Raw genomic sequence first — 16,366 nt, forward strand, 5'->3', positions numbered from 1 at the left:
ATCTACAAAAAAATCTAACAAATGAGGCCCTCAGAGCCAAAGGGGTTGAAGTGACAAAATGATCGATTTTGAGTTAATGATGCCTAATGATTCTTCATATTTCATACAATATTTGGTGATTTTTTTTCAGATTTTTTGAATATTATTTACATACTTTTAAGTTTGAGAGCAAAATACAAATTTTCGAAAAAATATATGGAAACACAACAACTCTAAAGCGTATTTTCTCGAAATAAGCTTTTATGCACTTATACTCCTTTGGCTCCAAGGGCCTCAAATGTGATTAAAAAATTAACATAAGTGGCCAAAATATGTCAAAATTATTGCAAAAATATAATAAAACTATGACAAAAAATTTACCAAAGTTTGTTATTGTTCTGTCAGATTTTTGTCATTTTATTGTAAACTTTTGTCATAATTTTGTCATTTTATCGTTTGTCGTATTTTTGTTAAAGCTCTGTCGAATTTATTTTCATTTGATTTTCAAAAAATTATCATAGTTTTTCTTTTTTTTTTTTGTTTCGATTACAGTCGTTTCAACATCTTCATGTCATTCACGACTTATATCAATGAGGCATTTATCGGAAAATAACTGAAAAACTTATCCGGTACAACTGTGTTCGATAACTACTCTTGCGAATTCGAACCAATTGACATCGTCTCAGGAGGCAACTGACTTGCCAACTGAGCTATAAGGAGTGTATTCGAAAAAAATGCAACACTTTGTTTTGTGAATAACTTTTGAATGCATAGATGTAAATTAATGGAAATTTCAGAGAAGTGACCTGGCAACGTAGTGTTCACATGTGGAAATTTTTGTGATGTTTTTAAGTGGTTAGACAATATCGTCTAATGAAGACATTTTTCGACTTTAATTTTTGGGCAACACGCAAAATGCATATTATAAACCAGCTTATTTTTCAAATCAAAGCTTTCTTGATAACGTTTTCTGTTTCCTGATGTTTCACCTTCAAAATAACTCAAAATATTGAATTTGGTCGAAGTTATAACAAATTTAGCCGATTGTTCTTCTTCGGCTTAAAAACAATATATTTGACCTATTGAAGTGCTTTTCAGAGAAAACGTTCGCATTTGAAGGCATTCTTCTTTGTATTTTCAGCCATTTATCGTGTCAATCGTTATGAAAAACTGAGTAATATGCTGTTTCCACAGATCATTAGCCTCATCAAGCACTAGACATTAAGTTTCTCATTTTTTTCTTCTTGTTTATCTCCGTGAAACACAGGCTAGACTTGCCAACGAACAGTTTCTGATTGGAATCCTGCCAAGTGACCGCTAAAAGTTCGTTTTACGAAATTCTTCAAAATATCTCCTCAATAGCAATCTAATTATTTTGCGCACGATTTGACCACCGTACATTGTTTATTTTTAGTTGGGCAGCTTTTATTCTTTGTAAAAATGAAGTCAGACCTATTTATAAGTCAGCTAGATGAACCAGTCAGAAACATTTTTCTTTTTTATCACTTCCTCTATTTATATTTTCGGATTGAGCTTCAAATAACCTCAGTTATTCACAAAACAAATTGTTGCATTTTTTCGAATACACTCCTTATTGATATCTCAAGTTTATAGTTTGTCTTAACTTCGTCATGTATTGTCATTATTCCATCATATTTTTATAACATTTGTCCTATTTTTGTAAAAAAAAATATTTCGAATATTTGTCATATTTTTGTTAAATATTTGTCATTTTATTGTCGTACTTGTCATCAATTTTTTTCTTTTTTGACATATTTTTATCAGAGTTTTTTTTATATTTTTATCCCATTCAACTTTGTCATGTTCTAGCTCATTTGTCATTTTAATGTCAAACTTTTGCTATATTTTGACCAATTTTGTCATAAATTTATCATAAGGTTGCCAGATTGCCAGGTTTTATCCGGATTTGCCTGGATATTTAATAAATTTGAAAAATTCCGGTCTGGTCTCGTTGCCCGGATATCATTTAAAAAGCCCGGATTTTGTCCGGATTTATTCAATTTGCCTAGATATTGTCCGGGTTTTTGATCGACAATTTTGAAATCCAATGTTCGGCCGGATACGTGCTATAAACATTCTGGCAACATTATTTTCTCATATGTTTGGGATTTTATTGTATATTTTTTGTTATTATTATGTCATATTGGTAAATTTTTTGTCAAATATTTGTCCTTAGTTAAGATCGGTCTGGTTTTTGCAGGTTTTGTCCCGATTTTGTCATATTTTTTATCACATTTGTCAAAGTTTAGAAATGTTTGCCAATTTTTCTTCATATTTGTGTCACAATTTTGTCATATTTTCGGCATAAAATTTCATTACATTTTTTTCAAAGTTCTGTCATTTGTCACTTTATTTGTTTGGCTTAGTTCTTTCAGATTTTTTGTCATTTGATTGTCAAATTTTTTTTCATAATTTTTTCATATTCCTGCCACAGTTTTTTTTATATGTTTGTCATTATTTTGTCTTATTTTTATTACATTGGCTATATTTTTTTACATATTTTTTCAGTGCTTTTTCAGATTTTTGACATTTTTTTGTTAAATTTCTGTCATTTTTCATGTATTTTTTAACCCCTTTCACTTGGGAGTTCATGCAATTTTCAGTTATTCCCAGCATTTTTAAGTTAAGTGGATGCCGCCATATTAGATATCAATATGGCGTCTGACAGCAAAATTCGACTTCTTCAGAGCCCTTTCATCCTATACCCATCATACTGTATGGGTTCCAAGTGCTTTTTAGTCACTCCCAACATTTTAAAGTTGAACGGAAGCCGCCATGTCTAGATTTTAAAACGGCGTCAGACAAAGAATGTCTACTTGTATCTATTCAGCCCCTTCACCCTATAGACATATTGCGGGAGTTTCATGACACCGGTCGTTTATTGCCAGTTCCAATTTGATTCCATTGAAAAAGACTGACATCGCGTTATTTACGAAATTCCGCACTAAAAACCGTGCATTTTTCATAACCATCATAACCAACGGCGATGATTATTTAATAAACAAACCTTTGAAAAAAAAAATTCGAGAAATTATCATTTGCGATGATAAATACACGAGAGAATATTTTCAGTGTACGTTCGGATGAACTCTGGATAAAATCGAGCCGGTTCTTCGTGCGAAAAATCACTTGCACTGCGGCCGTTCGATGTTTTTTCAACGTGTTTCAATCTAAGGGAGGAAGAATCAAATTCGCTGTATCGTTTTCTTACTGTTTTTTTACTGTTCGGCGAAAAGCCAGCAATTTTCGGAAAGATTTGTAATCGCTCAAATTTTTACTTTAGATGATTAGTTTAGTGTAGCGAGTCATGTAACTCAGTTGTTTAGGTGCTAAATTTTAAGCCTTCTGAACTAATTGCAGCAGATTCAAATGTAAACATCTAAATCGAACACCCCAGCTAGATTATCCAATGCCAGTTGAACTTTTGAACTATATACAAACGTTGTTCGGTCCATGGGAACTACCAAAAATCTAATTCTGTTATTTAAGCTATTTTTAGAACAACCATTAGTCAAAAAATGATTGTTGAGCGAATTAATACGCCTGACCCTGCAAGAATTTGCCAGAACAAAACAAAACCTAATTAAATAATTGTTTAACGAAAAACAAGAGCTTTTAAGCATCAAAAATGCTTCAGGACCGTCTGCCAAAAATTACTAAACAAGAAATTCACTATCATTGGATTGCCAGTGGAAGGTAATCCCTGATCCCAATGGTAGTGATCACTTGCCAATCAAAATTACAATCACCAATGGGGCCAGCACTTCAAATTCAACAAATATGGCATATGACCTTACAAGACACATCGACTGGAAAAAGTACTCGGACGAAATAACAGTTGCCATTGATTCTATGAATGTTTTACCTCCTTTGGAAGAGTATCACTTCCTTTCACGTTTGATCCATGAAAGTGCACTTTGCGCCCAAACAAAACCCATCCCAGATTCAACTGTTCTTCGAAGGCCCCCAAATCCATGGTGGGACCAGCAGTGTTCCAAGCTTTATAAGGACAAATCAAAAGCATTCAAAGATTTTCGAAAACATGGAACCCTTGTCCTTTTTGAATCATACGTTTCCCTTGAAAATCAGTTCAAAAAATTGATCAAAGGAAAGAAAAAGGCGTATTGGAGAAATTTTGTGGGTGGTTTATCAAGGGAAACATCCTTGAGTACCTTATGGAAAGTTGCACGAAGCATGCGTAATCGATCATCTACAAATGAAAGTGAAGAATATACACATAGATGGATATCCAACTTCGCACGGAAAGTCTGTCCAGATTCTACACCTGTGCAAAAAATAATCCGGAACGTGCCTTCTGATAGGTGTGGTCTGGATTCCAGCTTTTCGATGGTCGAATTTTCACTTGCGCTCCTCTCTTGTAACAATTCAGCTCCGGGAATTGATCAAATCAAATTTAACTTGTTGAAAAACCTTCCGGACGCAGCAAAATTTCGCTTGTTAAATTTATTTAATCAATTCTTGGAGAACAACATTGTTCCCCAAGAGTGGAGACAAGTGAAAGTTATCGCTATCCAAAAGCCCGGAAAACCAGCATCCGATGCGAATTCGTACCGTCCTATAGCGATGTTGTCTTGTATACGCAAGTTGATGGAGAAAATGATTTTGTTTCGTTTAGATAAGTGGGTAGAAGCAAATGGTCTCCTTTCAGATACTCAATTTGGGTTTCGAAGGGGCAAAGGGACAAACGATTGTCTTGCTTTGCTGTCTTCAGAGATACAAATGGCGTATGCAAAACGTGAGCAAATGGCTTCAGTGTTTCTAGACATAAAGGGAGCTTTTGATGCAGTGTCGATAGAGGTTTTGTCAGACAAGTTGCACTCCCGGGGTCTGCCTCCTCTATTGAACAACATCTTATACAGCTTGCTTTGTGAGAAACATCTGAACTTTGCTCACGGAGATATTGCAATTAGAAGAACCTCCTACATGGGTCTCCCGCAGGGTTCATGTTTAAGCCCACTTTTGTACAACTTTTACGTAAGTGACATCGACAGTTGTCTCTCTGAAGGCTGCAATTTAAGACAACTTGCAGATGATGGCGTAGTATCTGTAACAGGTAATACTGAGTCACATCTGCACAGACCTTTACAAGATACTTTAAACAGATTGTCATCCTGGGCTTTGGGGCTTGGAATCGAGTTCTCTCCAGAGAAAACGGAGTTAGTGGTTTTCTCTAAAAAGCATAGACCAGCTCAACCACAGCTCCAACTTCTTGGCAGGACGATCACTCAATCGAGGTGTTTTAAGTATCTTGGGGTTTGGTTTGATTCCAAATGTACCTGGAGAGCACACATTGAGTATCTGAAAGGAAAATGCCAACAGAGAATCAATTTTCTCCGATCAATCACTGGCACCTGGTGGGGAGCCCATCCAGAAGATCTTTTAAAATTGTATCGAACAACTATCCTCTCAGTTATGGAATATGGTAGCTTCTGTTTCCAGTCGGCTGCCAAAACTCACCTCATAAAACTCGAGCGTATCCAATACCGTTGTCTTCGCATCGCTTTGGGCTGTATGCCCTCTACGCACAACATGAGTCTTGAAGTTTTGGCAGGAATACTCCCTTTGAAAGATCGATTCAATCTACTGTCACTCCGGTTCCTCATTAGGTGTGAGGTCATGAACCCATTGGTGATCGTTAATTTTGAAAGGTTACTTGAGCAAAATTTTCATACAAGATTTATGTCTATATACCATGTCCTCATGTCAATGCAGGTAAACCCTTCTTCGTATTCTCCAGCTCGTGTTTGTAGCCCAGACTACGATAATTCTTCTGTCCAGTTTGATTTGTCTATGCAGCAGGAAATTCGTGGAATCCCGGATCCGCATCGTCCACTTCTGATTCCAAGAATTTTCGAAGCTAAATATAGACACGTCGATGCTGATAAATTGTACTTTACTGATGGATCACTTATAGAGGAATCAACAGGATTTGGAGTGTTCAACGAAATATCTAGCGCCTCTTACAGCCTCGAGTCACCATGCTCTGTGTATATAGCAGAGTTAGCAGCAATTCATTGGGCTTTGGACAGTATCGCTTCAAGGCCAATCGGGCACTACTTTATTGTAACGGATAGTCTGAGTTCTGTTCAAGCAATTCACTCCATAAAACCGGGAAAGCACTCGCCATACTTCTTCGAGAAGATACGGGATAGTTTGAGTGCTTTATCAAAACGTCGCTTTACCATCACCTTTGTTTGGGTTCCCTCTCATTGCTCGATAGAGGGTAATGAGAAGGCAGACTCTCTGGCAAAGGTGGGGGCGATGGAAGGCGACACGTATCAGCGTGAAATCGCCTTCAACGAATTTTACTTTTTAGTTCGAAGAAACTCTCTTGTCAACTGGCAACGCAAATGGGACGAGGATGAGGATGGTCGGTGGCTGCACTCGATTATCCCAAGGGTAAGCCTTAAACCATGGTTTAATAGATTGGACCTGAGTCGGGATTTTATTCGTATATTTTCCCGTCTCATGTCCAATCATTGTTCCTTAGACGCGGTACTCTATCGTTTTGATATTGCTGGCAGCAATTTGTGTAGTTGCGGCCAAGGTTACCACGACATCGAGCATATTGTTTGGTCGTGCGAGGTCCATCTTGTCGCTAGAACGAATTTCATAGACTCCCTTCGGGCCCGAGGAAAACCACCCTATGTTCCAGTGAGAGATGTGCTGGCAGTGATAGACTTGGACTACATGTTCGAAATATATCTTTTCCTTAAAGCTATTGATCTTCGTCTATAATTCTTTTTATTTTCATATTTCCCTATCTATTTTCTTTTCTTTAAAAAAAAGTGAACTAGAAGTAAGCAAACTATTGTAAAAAAAACAAAAAGAGTTTGGCTCCTTTAAGCCTAAAGGTATGAGCCGTTTCAAATAAAGAATTAACAAAAAAGAAAGTAAATTTTGAACCCTTGCACTGGTCGGTAGATTGATAAGAGAAATTTAACGTTATTACTGTTTAAAGATTTAATGAGGATAAAAAAAAACAATGAATTACCAAAGCAAGATTCTAATTTGTATTTTTCTTTTCTCTTACAGGTAAATGTCTTCAGAATCATTGATCACAGATAATACGCATCACTTAGGTAACTTCAGTTTATTCTTACTTACATTTCAGATGTCAATATTTAAACTTCCACAAAATTATTCCACCGATATTCTACATAAAACTAACAGCTTCAGACTATTTTCATTGGAATACTGAGCTCTTGATAAGCGATTTTAAAATTTAAGGGTCAATTTTCGGGTCGTTGGAATTAGGATACTTGCAATGTATTCAGTTTAAGTACTTGATTGACAATTTTGTACTTTACATTTTTTGGTATGTTGGTGGAAAGTTGAGTCCTAAATATTGCACAATAAATATAACACTCAGGATGGGGAAATGCAATCAAGTTATTTTGATCAAATATATATATGACTAGAGTTTTGTCGTGAGACAGAAAAAATGAAAAAAAAAATAAGACCACACCCATACCCAACAACGATTTATTGTTGAAAAAGCGCTGAAAAAATATGGTGCCTTAATTTTTAATCAGCAATCTGGCCGAAAGAAGGCCTCGAAAATTCACTAAATCACGTGTCTTCAGCCTTTAATCATGTTGATTTGGAGAAGTTATTCAGCGAACGTCATTGAACGTTAATTAACGGATCAACTCAAAAAAAGGACCAATTTCTGTCCGATGTTTGGCACCCGTTTTTTTTTCATTCTGTTATTGTTTTTTTTTGTTGCAACTGCCCCGAACTTTAAACCTCCCGCTTGTTGGTCGCATGCCGCAGTACGCAGTCCCAGTCATGAAGTCTGCTGTGCGATGAAAATTTGTCGTTGTTAAGCGACCAAAATGCTTCTCAACAGAAGATTTATTTTATGTCGAGTGTTGGAGAAATGATCTTTTTTTTTTCAATTTTGATCACAAAAATCCAATTCGTTAGAAAATCCACTCTTCATTTAAAAATCAAGGTGAATAGAAAGTGATAAAAAAATGGCATTGGATAAAGTAAACAAAAATTCCCCTTTCATTTCAATCTAGCCGCTATCATGCATGGCAGCTTTACCACAGCTCATAGTCTGTCAAATTCCAATGGTTGAACAATGGCTGAAAAAGTGTGTTAGAAACCATTCTTCAACTTCTCCCATTTGTTGCACTAAGACTACTTTAAAAGCTGAAACATGGTTTCAGTTTGTCTGTATTCAGTCAGTAAGCTGAAACGGCAATTACACTTTAGCTCAGCTTTTGTTCAGCAAATTGCCGTTTTTAAGCAGCCAAAATGTTTGTTGGGTAATTCAGTCTTTACTCCAATCATGAGTTCTCGAAATTTCAACGCCATTGGCATAAGATGTCAATGCCTGCGTTAAAAATTCGATTTTAGCCCACCGGCATTTATCTCCTAGCGCAACCGCATTACGTTTGCAAACGCCAGACACTGAGCAATTATATTGATTATGAGCCATGCAGAAACACTATGAAAACTAACCTTCGTTCTCCATCTGCTTCTGGTGGCACGCTGGTTAAGCTGTAGGATGGGCAAGCTATTGTTGTGAGTTCGATTCTCAGCGATGGCATTTTATTATTTTCTTGGTTCTGGGATGAATTATCCAAAGAATAGAAGTTTCCATAAAATCACATAAAATGTTTTTCTCGTCTTGAGTCTTAATGCCAGTAACGGGAAAGTAATCATATCATTTTTGGCGCAATGCACATTTCCGCGCATTTTCGTCACATAGTTAGCTCCGATCGGCATTGAAATTTAGCAAACTCTTCTTTGTACGCAGTAAGTCAATACACCTGCCTAACTTAAAAAAAAAAAACGAATAATTTAAAATTATTCGGAAAACAGACATCAAAAGACATTTAAACACGACCAGCCGAATCGACTCCCACAATAAAACGGCATTTTTTTCGGTAAGAAAATATAACCAACTAAATAAATTGATTAAAATCTCAAAAATGACGAAACGACTCAAATTAGAATAAATGACAATAATTAAATATGACCCGTGCTCTTTCTGCCCTTAGCTAACTAAAAATAATTTAAAATAAGAATAATCAGCGTTCTGATTTTTAAAGGTTGATAACTTATTAAAAAAATCAATTTCTATTTTTAAACTGTGACCCAAAGATGGGTCTTGACTCAAACATTCAGTCAGCGAAACTTTTTTTGTAGAGAAATGAATCCAACTTAGATGAAATTTCAGGGACTAGATAAGGGATACGCCAGGTTGGTCTCCTGTAGTAGAATGTTAATACATGGGCCCCGGAGAGGCGCAAGATGTGGGTTCAAGTCTCACCGGGAGACAAGGCGAATTTTTTTCGCATGTTTTTCAACATCAATTTTCCCTTATCTAGTCCCTGAAATTTCATCTAAGTTGGATTCATTTCTCTATAAAATCAATTTCTTTTACTTCGAGCTCGACGATGAAGGTGATTCATTATTCATGTATCGATTTTGTTTAGGTGATGAAACGAAATAAAATTACCAAACAACAAAAAGTAACATTGAATCCCCCTAGCAACAACAAACTCCATATAAGCTGCCATCATCATAAAACCTACTCCCCTCGCCGCCGTCGGCTGGCTAGTAAATTTCAATTTCCAGCAAGGTGACGATGACATGTTATTGTTTTTTCCCAACTTTTAAATTACGTTGTTTGGCGTGGTTTCGCTTCAATTTAAACCACCCCCAAAGGTGCCCTTTCGGGGGTAAACTTTTGCGCGCTCCCCCTAAGCTAGGATGTTTTTTCTCGCATTCATGCATTTCATTTTTACCTCAATACTGAATAAGGATTGGGTACGGCGAGGGGCAGAAGGAAGTCTGTCAAAATTCGCAGCAGCCGCTCGCTGCTTCGCCTAATGGAATAATTATGATTTATTCAACAGCACTCGGGGGCATGTCATCTCACTCATCTCATATGGAACGATGCCGCCGCCCGCCGTCGCTTCTAGGCTCTAACTTGGTCAAAATGTAAGCTGGAGAGCGAACTTCTCCTACAAACATAGGGAAAAAGGAGCGCTGGATTCAAATCCGTTTCGAGTCCACACATCCCACGCATTTTGGTGCGTTAGTTCAAAAGTTTGTTGCTGTGGGGAGGATTCCGAAAATATGATGCCTAGGTAGTATGAAAATGACGCTAGAGTCGCACTTTCGAAAATAAAACAATCGCTCGCGACAAGGGGAGAAAACTTTCACGCTTCATTCATACAAACCCATTTGTTCCCATTAGCTCCCGGTTAGTTTGTTGGGCGGGTTGTGTGAGGAAAACACAGAAATTTGTGTGCTGTGGTGATGTTTGCAATTTATTAACATCGCCATCAAATCAATGATGATGACTACGACGACGCCCTCCGCTGTGCTTTTTTTTGCTCTGTCTGTTGCATTTGTTTAGCCCAGTTCAATGTATTTGTCCTATTGGTGTCTGGTTTCTTCTGGCGATGGGCACGGATTTGTTGCATCATCGCAAACCTTAGTTGAGTTGAAATAGAATGTGAAACTAGAGTCGATTTTTTTGGGGATTAAACGTTTGAAACGAAAAAATTTTATCATTTTGTCATTTGATTTCCCTACTTGTATTTTTTAAACGAAAGCATAAGCCTAAGTCAAATTAGTGTCATTTCCTCATTGCTCTAAAAAGCTTTGAACTGGTTGGAATCTCATCTATGATTTTTTTTTTGCAACAATATATAGTTGATCCCTGGAAAAAGCATAAAATTGATTTTCTGATGCGATTTTTTTAGGACCCAGAAATGTAACCAAGCTCTACGTAGTAAAACATAATTTATTTAGAATTTAAAAATACAATTCTGAGTTTTTGACAATACTCACTTTCTTCTTGGTGGTCTGTGGCGAGCGTTCTCTCAGATTTAGAGATAAAGTTCTGGTCCTACAAATGTAATGTGTGTTTTAGATTCGAAAATCATATTGATCATATTGAGGATTTGAAGAAACTTTGCAATGCTTTTAAAGTTTATCAAACACGTTGTGACAAAATCTGTGATATATATATAAAAAAATAAAAAACTTAAAACCAGGCCCGTGCGATGGACCTGTCCATGGAGGGGGGAGTGGAAGTGTTTTAAATTAATTCAAAAGAATAACAATATCAAAATAGCAATAAAAAACCCTTCAAGTTATTAAAAAAATGTTCGGAATGATGTTCCTTATTCTGAACTAGCAATTTGGTTGAAAGGAATATAAAAAAGTAAAAATAAATAAATAAGATAAAATCATGTTTTATATTCGTAATTCATTCTATAAAAGTTGATTTTTGAGTTTCACAGTGTAAAATTTATATATCAATAATTCAACATGTTCAATTCATCATTGAAAGCCTATAGTGACAAAATATAGGTTGGGAAAATAGGTAAGCAACTGACAGATTAAAAAATAGGAATTCCATTTTTTGTTGCAAATATTGAAAGAAAAAAGCATTTCAAAATCATTGAAATTAAGCTTTAAAGTTGCCACTTGTAATCATCATAGATTAGATAAAAAATCATCATAGATATTAAAAAGACGACTTGAAATAATACAAATAAGTGAAACGTTTATAAACTTTCAAGTGCAGATTATATAGTTTAAAATTTCAAATTCTAAATATTTTTTCGCCGTCAATTGGAATATTCGGTCCTGACAAGGACAAAAAATAATAAGCTGTGTTTTTCTTCTTAAAATTTAAAGAAGATTTTGCTTCCAGAAAAGAAAAATTTCAAATTAAATAAAAAACAAAGATAAACTGACTAAAAAGTATTTCAAAAAATTTAAATAGTTTTACTACCATGTGTGGTCGTTTTATCTGAAAATTAAAGAAAAAACTATACTATAATATGCGGTAAATTTATTTGAAAATACTAACAAAATATGAAAATCAATAAGATTAGTTTTCAATAAAAACTTCTTACCATTTAAAAAAAATATTTCAAGCATTTGTGGGTGCCTATTGTTAGATTTTGGCGTCGTAAACTCGAACCTATATACAGATTTTGTCTTTGTTTTAAATTTTTTTAAGTTTGTACAACAAGTATTGCTGACATTACTGAAGAATGTTTTATAAAAGATATTATTCAATTTAACCCATGTGTTGACTCCAGCAAAATAATTTGATTTCAGCTTATAAAATGATCGAAAATTAACTTTTGGTTGAAACATTTTTTTTAGAAAAATAAAATAGTTGATATTCCCTTATTTCACAGAATAGGAAGAAGAAAATAAGTAGAAAACTTCTCTAACGCTTTTATTTTAAAATTGTTGAAATGTTTTAAAGTTTTGTCGTTTTGCCGAATTTTCTTAAATGCTTTTCACCTATTTAAAAAATTAATCTTAAAAATAAAAGCTGATAAAAAAAATCATTTTTTTTTATTTCAGGGCATCCGATTTAATAAAAAATTATCTAAAAAGTACTTTGAACCTCGGAGAAATAAAAGTTTTGTGGCTCTGTGTAATTTATCAAAACCTTTTTGAATGTGGAGTTGAGCATTTAGAAGAATAAGATACACAATATAAAATTTAGGTTGAAATTGGTTTCTTGAAAAATATTTTAAATTAGCCAAGAACTTATAATTACGCTATATTAATTATTCAAGTGATAAGTAATAAAATTTAGGATTTACATTTTTCGCTAATTCGGTTGAATGTCTTCAGTATTGAACGCCTATCACATGGCTATCAATTTGTTGGCATGTAAAATTAGTATCCAAATTTACAATTAAAAATAAGTATCAATTTGGAAACGTCATATAGTGTCTTAAAATTAAAGGTCTTGGACCTTGAGCGATTTAGGACTTAATTCCGCTAGAGGCGAGCTAATTTTCTGAAACATATATTAATATCGTTTTGTTATATCACCGGTTATTTTTTTAAATTTTTATTTCTTAGTAGAGGTATCTAGGATTCGTCGATCTTGAATCGATCTTCGGGAGATCGATTTTTTCAACTCAGATTTTCGTCTTTTTGGAACGATTCTATAGCATGAAAAAATCAATTTGATCAGTTTATTTTCGATTCGATCTTTTGATCTTTTGGATTCCTTTTCTCGCTGAACCAAGATATTTAGATCCAATCTAGAATACCGATTCAATGTCAAACAGTGCCAACTGTTAAGCATCTTGTCTAAGCTTGCCAGAGTATTGCCCAAATATTTAATACATAATTTCGAAATGATTCGGTCTGGTCAGGATACGCGAATTTCCTTGAAAAATGCTCGGTTTTTCCAGAATTTATTTACCTTATTTGCAAAACCAAGCAAATATTGAACTTTTCCAATGTTTCATTTTTGCCCCCAAGAAACGAAATTTAAAAGTTTTAGTACGATTCAATATATCTACTGATAGGTTTCAATAACAGATGTTTTATTTTTTTTTAAATTTTTTATCGAATAATATCTGGGATTTACACAAATTTGCCCGGATGTGTCCCCGGATTTTGGATTATGAATTTTGAATTTACATGCCCGAATTTTGCCAGGTTTTCATATAAAAAAGCCCGGCCCGGAAACCTTGGGGAAAATTCTGGCAACCTGGAGTTCGATTGGCTTTTGCGGAATTTTTGTACGCAGATTTCGATACATATTGTGAGAACCTAAATTTAAACGGTCATAAAAGTAGCTCTCCTTGTTAACACTGGAAAAAAAATCGATCTATCTGAGGTTGATCCTCCAGCTACGATTTCTTAGGTGGGTCGATACTACACCATTTTACTGAATCGATTTTGAAGATGGATCTTTTTCTGAAGATCGAACAACTCTAGATGTTTCATAGTAGATCAAAATCACTCGAAAATTATTAGTGTTCCCCTCTCCTCCTCGGTTAGGGATCCTGAGTTAAAAGATTTTTTTTTAAATTCATTTGATAGAATTTTAACTTCTCCAAATCGAGAAATTCGGCATTCGTTGCTGATTGTAGATAGTTTAGTTTAGTTTATTTATCAAAAGCGGCGTAAGACAATTGTCTTTTTTAATGCCACAATGGCTTTAAAGTATTGATGGAATGCACTATCAAATTTACAATGGTTTGCTTCTCTATTTTCGATTATTCGCTGAATTTCTCTGATTGTTTTTTCATTTAACTAAATAATATTGAACATTGCTTCTTGAAAGCGCTAAATTTAAAATATTTTTCGTTGAAGTTGGAAGTGAATTCCAAAGAACTACACCTCTGACAAAAAATGTGCAACTATAATATGTGCTTGCATGATTGGGTATGACATATCCGCTGGGTTTCTCTGACTTATTTAACTGCTACAGTTTTCAGCCCTTGGCTTCTAATTCGTGCTCCTGGTTCATTTTAAACGTATTTTTAGCAATTTTTCTTGAAAAAAAAAATCAGTCTGAAGGTTAAAGCTTTTAATTTACGAATATCTATGAAAATTTGGTTTTCCATCTTAACGGATAATATCGGGCCCTAAAAAAACAAACAAATAATGAAACCCTTAGTTCTGACGGGGTTGGCAGGGCATTGAATTTTTTTTACTTATAAGAAGACGGAACAATTTTCTATGCAAAGAAATAGCGATCTATTATGGTTATTCAGAGTGCGTACTTTATTTTGTCCATGCGGAAACGAACTTCTCCTTCAACTACGCTTAAGTGTGAAGAACACATTAAATTTTTATAGTGATTTTAAGAAACCATTTTGAGAAAATTTAGAAACAATTTTGAGTCAGTTTTGAGACTCAAAAAACACTGATAGTTTTGTAAAACTCTTTAAGCCTTATAAAACCAAAACTTGATCTAGTAGCGTGCTATAAAACTCTAAATGTTACTTGGGAGACAATTCTGAGACATCATTGATAGAAATCTTCGAAATAATTTGGATTTTTAAGACAGTTTTGAAACACCTTTGATACTATTTAGAGACCAATTTGAAACAGTTTTGAGACGATTTTGATAAAGTTTGAAGACTATTTTGAACAACTTTGGAGACGATTTTGAGATAATTTTGAACCAAATATGATGAATGCACAGTGGTCCAGAAATGAAATTTTGTGGCGAACAATTATCTGCGTCTTTCTCTTAAATTTCATGCATTTGATAACTTTTATAACAAATAATTATTTCTTAACTGTGATTAGATAGATCAAAAATCGATCTCTTGAAATAAAAGTTTTGTGACAATTTGTTTTCATAAGGTTAGGGTGGTCATACAAAAAACAGTTTTTTCGTTTTTTTTAGGGTGATATTTTATCAAAAATATTTTTTCGACAAGATTTTAGATAATCATCATGCGCATTAGACTGTCCCAAATTTGTATGGGAAATTTCAAGCTAGTGAAATTTTATGCGCTGGAGGTTTAAATTGATCCTAGGCCTAGTACAAGCTCTCATGCCAAATTTGGGCCAGATCGGATCACGGGAAGTGGTCGCTCAACGAGCCTAAAGTTTGTATGGGATTTTGAGACATTGACATGAGAGGAACATGGAAATCAAGTTTTTCATGAATAACTTTGGTCCCCTTCGGCCGGGGGTTCGGTTGGCAACACGGCCAAGTGGAAGCCGTTTTGATTTTCGGTCGCATATTTCTTTCAAAAAAGTCGTGTTTTATTGGGCCCAGTTCCGCCGGAATTGTTTCCGTTTCTTGATAAGGAGCGGGAGACCAGATTTGGCTGGAAATTTTTTAAATCGCGCGTGTCGGAGGTGTTTTTCGGTGTTTTTTTTTCTTCTAGCTGTTTCTTCGAGAGCATTTCGCCATATTGTTGGTCGACCGAGAGGCAAGCTTTGCTATAAAAATATAGCAATATGTGATATTGCTAGGAGCAAGCCGTGTGTTTACCAGTTATTTTACCTGCTTAGTGTGTGTTGGTTATGTCGGTGAATTGTCAAAATGAGCATATTAGCGTGGGGGAGGGGGCATAATAAAAGTTGGTGTGGTGAATCATCAGAAAGCTGTGAAAGTGCAAGTGAGAGTGTCTTAAAATTTCATCGAGTGTTAATCGATTGGTCGATGAAACGGAAAAAAGCCTTTCCGAAAAGCTTACTTGAAATTCAGCACCAGGGTGTGCTGTAATACCTTTGACTGCCGAAGGCCTCTACTGTCATCGTAATGCAACCATTATTATTAGATTGTAAAATATTTCCCCATGAGAAAGGATAAGGAGGATGGAAGATAAGAAAGATAAGTATAACTTTTCATATATTTTCAATCGACGATTTCTATTTCAAATTGAAAGGGAATGGAAAGAAAGATTCATTTTCAATGTTGGGGCATTGCTTTCAAATTGGAAATATTTCCAATTGGAAAATGCTAATAGAAGATTCTAAGGGGTTTTTTCCCACTATAGACAGCTATCACGCGAAGACTAGAAGACCCTTTAAAAACATCATGCAAGAATTATCTAGTTTCGTATGATTTTAATACCTA

General features: G+C 34.9%; 1 protein-coding gene across 3 annotated transcripts in view; it reads left to right on the plus strand.

Annotated features, from left to right (window-relative positions):
* The window catches only part of LOC129749740 (SH3 and multiple ankyrin repeat domains protein 2), a 598,094-nt gene that overhangs the window by 56,700 nt on the left and 525,028 nt on the right, over positions 1 to 16,366 (plus strand). The gene's annotated exons all lie outside the window — the stretch shown is intronic.

This window comes from Uranotaenia lowii, chromosome 2 (assembly GCF_029784155.1).
Source record: "Uranotaenia lowii strain MFRU-FL chromosome 2, ASM2978415v1, whole genome shotgun sequence".
NCBI lineage: Eukaryota > Metazoa > Arthropoda > Insecta > Diptera > Culicidae > Uranotaenia > Uranotaenia lowii.